Here is a 6,186-nt window from a genome sequence, read left to right on the forward strand (position 1 = left end):
CTCCTCCTGCGGAGGTTACCGCTCACCTCTTTCCCCCTCCACTCTGGTGGTATGTCCATTGGCGTCTTCACATCTAATGCAACTGCATTAGACATGAGGATGTCATGGGTCCTTAGACCCCCAGACAGGGCCGGATTTACACTCTCTGCTGCCCCAAGGCCAGATTCCTCAATGCACCCCCCTACCTGCCAACCCCCCCAAGAAGAATGGCAGACCTGCAGGCTGCATACAAGTGATCTCGGTGACATCTTGTACAAAACAAGCGGCTGCTTCCCCGCTGTACATTTAGCTTGGCTTGCCCAAAGCCTAAATGTAGAAACAACTACCCGCCCGGTGCCCAGAACTGCATGTCCCGGGCATCGGGAGATAGGAATTCCACACTCCTGCTGCCCCTCTACCCCCTGCTGCCCCAAGGCCCGGCCTTGGTTGGTCTTATGGGAAATCCGACCCAGACAAGAGGGATCAAGGATCAGGTGAGTATATCTTCTTTAGTCCAGCCCCTAGACAAAAATGGGCAGTTAACACTTGCGTTGCAGAGGTAGCCCCACTGCAAGGGTTACATTTAAGATTGCCTGTAGTTCTTCTGAACTGAACAAGTGTCAAGGGATAACTGAGCAACTGAATAATTCTCAGGGATAAATATTGTAAAATGTGTAATTGTTAAATTTACATTTTGTTAATTTCATTTATTTTATAAAATTTGTTAAAATGCACAATTTGTGGTCCTGAAAAGATCCTGTAGATGGTGGCAGTTGCAGTTTTTTTATGTCACACAATATTAGCGCAAGCGTTTATCAAGCCCACATTTTCAGTATATTTTGGTGCACAAAACACAATATAATACCCATTTTGGGGTAAAATATAAAAGATTCAAAATTGTGTGCAGCCTTAAAATGGCAGAAAGTTAACGTAACCAAAACTGTCTATAGGTGATGCTTTAAAAGCCTTTACAGGTCCTCTATGATTAAGCCCATGTGGTGAAATGCGTTAGCGCCGGAGCTATGGGGGAACCATTGTAGGTGTAGACCATTTGATATGTTGGATGGGCAAAATTAAAGATTTATTTTACACACGCTTAGCGACTCAGTGCGGCTGTCTTTGGAAAACAGTAACATAAATAAACTAAGCTACCCTAAATACACCCAGCCCTCTAATTCAATTTTTTTTAAAAAGAGTAAATTGTATTTTTCAAGCAAATTTTTATCTAAGGAGCTTAGTGAACAAAATTAAAAATGTCAATGGGATACAGATGGCAAAGCTGACCCTCCCTTACTCTATCCAAAACTAAAAAAAAACATTTTGGATTCAATTCTGCTTTAAAGCAAAAGTCCAGCCAAAATTTTCATTGACCCTTGCAGTGGGGCTACGAATTTTGACGTACGGAAACGCCACCAACCTTGCGAAAGTCGTATGATCGGTCAAGGTTTTCTAACCTGCTGGTTAGCCAAAAGTCGATCGATTGTATAGTATTTGCGGTTGTACACTGCCCATCAACCTTACGAATAGCGGACAAAAACGCGATCGCATACAAAAATTGGCCGATATTCGTAAGGTGTATGGGCAGCTTTAAAGTGTACCTTTAGGCAAAACGTATTTTAGTATTGGTTAGAACGGGGGAAGGGATAGACCTTTTCTAACATTTTTTGTGTCTGTGTCCCTACTGGGGTGATTTTCTCCTCTGTTTGTTCTGGTGACTATTGTGGCAACATCTATGTAAGAGGGGAAAATCCTCTTACTTTGGGAGATTTCCTCTAGCTTCCTGTTGTATCTCTGTGGCATGAACTTAAGGGAAATTATGGTACACAGACAGCAAGAAATAACCTGGCAAGGGTTTTAACCGTTTCCTACTCTATCCAAAACTAAAACAAATGGATATACATACACCTTAGTGCTTTTCAAGTGGTCCATCCAGTTTGACCTTTTTTATAATTTTTTCTTTTTTTTTAGATTTTTTTACGTTTTTGTCTGCGTAGAGATCTAGGTTAGTCCCCATCATTAATCATATATGTCATTTTTCTGGTTGCCAATATTTCCACTGTTATAAAGGAGTGGTGATAGCAAAATTTAAATTACCGTATCTTCCGATAAACCTTTTACAGCCTACAGACAAAATATAATTGTTTTTGTATTAAATCTTTGCCTAAGTGCATAAAAAAGTAAGTAGGCTGTTTTTCCATAATGGCATTATTATTGAATAAATTCATAGGTTTACGAACAAAAGTCACATGATACATGCCAAAACCACATAGGGAGGGAAATAAGCAAGGAACATAATCAAGATGTTCTAGATCTGATCCCATCAATACTAGAGTTTCTGGTTAAACAGGGTGTGTTTTGGCTCCCTTAAATGATGCTCAGCGCTCACTAACGTTTATTATTAATTTGCTACTGATTGAGAGGAGGACACCTATGAAGACAAAGGTTTGAGTCAGTCAAGGCTTCATACTTGGATCTGTCACCAGTTCCCAAATACATCTACAGAGTTATGCTGGATAGGTAACAGTGTACAACTTGAAGCAGTTCCAACTATAAGGTAAAAACAAATATACGTCTTCTTTTTAGTTTGGCTATTTGGCATAATTGTATATTTATATGCATTTTTTAATAATTGAATGTATATCATTTTATTATTATTGTGAGATTGATTGGGATAGGATACATATGACAGGTAGTAATTTTAGTGTGCATTTGCATTTTTGCAGATATTTTATTAGGGACATATTGATGTAAATGAGGCCAAATATTTCAATATATCTACATCTACCATACAAGCACATGCTTTACACAATACAAATATTTTTAGAATAGGGAGGCTTCTTCTAGCAAATAAATGCCTCAAGGTGATTATTCAATTGGTAATCTTAAACAAAATCAGAGCTGAAATTATTCAAGGTTATGGGCTTGTTGGCGAATGTTGATGCTTCTCTAGTGATGAGCTGTGCACTAACATCCCATACAGTTGAATAAGATGTTGCTCCTGCAGTACAGGTGCAGCACTGGAGGTCATAGCCTTAGAAGAAGCCATAGGTCATAGCCATAGGAAGGTAAGTGCACATGCGGGGGTTGAGGAGGGAGCTCAGTTTAACACATTTAGGGGGATTTTAGGGGAACAGGGAGAGAGGCTGGGGCATTATTGAAATTTTATGAACTTGTTCTTTAACTGTCAAGAACGTATAACTCTTCACCTCCCTCAAACATGGAAACCCTGAACACTAGGCCTAACAGTAACCTAACCTATTGACTAATCTAAACCCTTATAATCCCTATTCTGCTGCATACCAAACTCATCCTGCTCCAGAGCACCAAAAGCATGTAGGTTCTATTCCAATACCACAAAGTTCTGAAATCCCAGCACCAGTACAAACTGAGCCACCAAATGTAGTTTTAACTGCCACCAGTGACCTTCCTGCTGGCTTCACTGTCCAACTGAGCCAGAAAATGTTTCAATTTGTCTTAAAGTGACATTAATGTCTAATTTTTTTTGTCCCCCCTAATGCTGCTGTAAGTACTTCCTTCCACTCGTTTTCAACAGTCCCCTCAGTGGTGGTGCCGCTCTCTGATCCAGCGCTTTTTCCTGTGTCCCACTGAATCTGTCCTGCATGCATGCTCCCGGCTGCGTGCATTCATTTACATTGTGTCACTCCTCCTTTCCCCTCCGGTGATATCAAATGCGCATGCGCCCACACACATCATCCTCCTGCGCGGCTGTTCGGGAAGCTCAGCCGTGAGCAAGCGGCGCAGGCACAGGTAAATTATTACATATTTAGCCACTTTTTTCGTTTTTTTAAATGTTGGGGCATATATCTACCGCTTGCTAGCAGTAGATATATGTAAAAAAAATGGAGACTTTAATACCACTTTAAACCTTAAAATGCATTCAAGTACCTTAAAGGATCATTAAAGCCTCCATTTTTTCCATAGATCTACTGCTAGCAAGCAGTAGATCTATGCAAGTAGTGTAAAAAAAAAAAAAAAAAAAAAAACGCTTTAACGGGTTAATACTCACCTGTGTCTTCGCCGCACGCTCCCGTCTGAAAATGTGAAGATCCTCGGGCGGCCGCAAAGCATCTTGGGGTGGCCCCATGCACAGTTCACCTTTTCGGCCGGGACGCGAGGAAAGACACAAGGTAAGTCTATGAACGCGTGCACTCGCATTCAGACACCATGGGACAGGAAGTGCCAGCAAGCTCAGAGGAGTCAGCACTGGATCGGTTACCCGCCGCAGTGCTGGAGGGACAGATGAAAACAACAGGAAAGAAGAAGAAGATTGGATTAAGAGACATCATTTAAGGCAAGTGCTTTCATTAACATTGGGGGGAGGGGAAAAAATTTACTTTAATGTCACTTTAACTATTAACAAAAATGTATCTTATTTGTGTATCGTTCAGCTGTAGATCCTCAAATCATCTCTGTCCTACCTTTTGGAGGGTGGCAACTTTAATTCACCATGGTCCCTGTGTGTGTGTTGTAAAGCTCGCTTCCATGATAGATACAATTTCAATACAAACTAAACGTGAGATTGTAGGAGTGAGCTTGGAGTGGTGGCTACTTTAAAACACACACAGGGGCCATGGGGAACAAAAGTAGCCGCCCTCCAGATGGAAGGACAGTGTCAGCATGAATTTAGAGATGATTTGAGGATCTGCACCCGTCTAATACACAAATAAGCTACATTTTGGTTAATTGTGAGGGTACTTGCCTGCATTTTTAAGGTTTAACTCTTGAGTTTAGTGTCACTTTAAGATAATAAAATGGAAACCAGCCAGAGTCAGCTAAGAAAATAAAGCTGGATAAAAAAGTTTAATTTGAAATCTTTCTTGTCAACATGCCCTGGATAGCGTAGGAAGGGTTAAAGGAAGTTCAAAGAAATCTCCCAAAGTGAGAGGAATTGCCCTCATAGACAGTAGTTGTCACCGGAACAGGTCTCCTCACTGGAAGATTTACCCTCACCTCTTGTGCTGGTGACCGCTCTACAGTTTTGTTTACAGATTCTTTCTCGGTGACAATAGTCACCAGGACAAATACAAGGGTGATTATTTACCCAATGGGGGCACTGACAGCAATAAAAAATTGACAGAGAGCCTAACCTTTCCATTCTATTTAAAAAGGGGTTTGCACAGATATATACTTTTAGGCAAACCTGTAGGCACAAAATAGTTGAGCAGTTTGTACATTGCATAGCAGGCACATCTCGATATTTGTACATGAACCCCCCCCCCTTCCCCCCATACTTTAGAGCACTCTAGGAGCTACAAAAATCTTGGGTGCCCTGGTATGCAAATAGCAACAACATTACTATGATTATGGCCTATGGTCGACCACCTCCAACTTCAAGTGCCTCACTAATGGCCACTACCTGTTATGGGAGTACTCACTGACTAGTAGTGCGGTGCAAAAAGTGGTGTGACATCCACAACCATATTAGCTTGGTCACTATTTACATTTCAGGATTCAATGGGGCATTCTAAAAGAAAGCAGGGAGGATGGGTATGCCCCTGTAGGCACCTACCATACAAGTGCCACTTTGGTATTTTCTGCCTACAGATAACTTTAAAGACAAACTCAAATAAAACAGAGGGTAAAACTAGGTAAAAAGAATCTGCAATGTTCCACGCTAGGTCTGCAAAGGGCCACACCTACTTCATTATAAAAAAAAGTATTATAGTACTTCAGTGATTATTATAATAACCATAACTACCACTTTTAACATTTTATTACTTAGAAAGGAGCCAGACAAAAAGCTTTTATTAAGTATTCAAATTCTGTAAGGAAGTGTAGAGGTCATGAACTACAAAACAGACTGGGGCTTCATTACATCGTATTTCTTAAAATTGGCCAAGGGACCAAAGGAATTAGTGAGGGGCTTGTGTGTGGGCCAGCAGTACAAATTTGATGCATCTGCTTTTCTCAGAGCACTATGAGTTGTCTAAAGAGATCACAGCAGAAACTGTTTGCCTTTAGACTCTCCCTCTCTAAATTCAAATTCCCTATGAGCCCCCTGAAAGGAGCGGGGGGGGTGAGTGGAGGGGGGAGTTGAAATACTGTTCCTTTATGCCCCACAGCGGAGGGGTCGAGAGCAATGAGAAAATTGATTTAGTTTCTGCAAAATTCACATAGGCTCCATTCACATCTCTGTGATTCGTGATTTTTTTTTTTTTTTTTCGTGCCACCTTCAACTACTAATAT

At 41.0% G+C, this 6,186-nt stretch overlaps 1 protein-coding gene across 1 annotated transcript in view; it reads left to right on the forward strand.

Annotated features, from left to right (window-relative positions):
• The first annotated feature begins 2,374 nt into the window (after window positions 1–2,374).
• The window catches only part of LOC108793368 (protein-glutamine gamma-glutamyltransferase E-like), a 24,828-nt gene continuing 21,016 nt past the window's right edge, over window positions 2,375–6,186 (forward strand). The window contains exon 1 of the mRNA XM_018564291.1: window positions 2,375–2,533. The gene's annotated coding sequence lies outside the window, so the exon portion shown is untranslated. The remainder of the gene's footprint in view (window positions 2,534–6,186) is intronic.

Source organism: Nanorana parkeri, unplaced genomic scaffold (genome assembly GCF_000935625.1).
Source record: "Nanorana parkeri isolate BGI_ZX_2015 unplaced genomic scaffold, ASM93562v1 scaffold743, whole genome shotgun sequence".
Lineage (NCBI taxonomy): Eukaryota > Metazoa > Chordata > Amphibia > Anura > Dicroglossidae > Nanorana > Nanorana parkeri.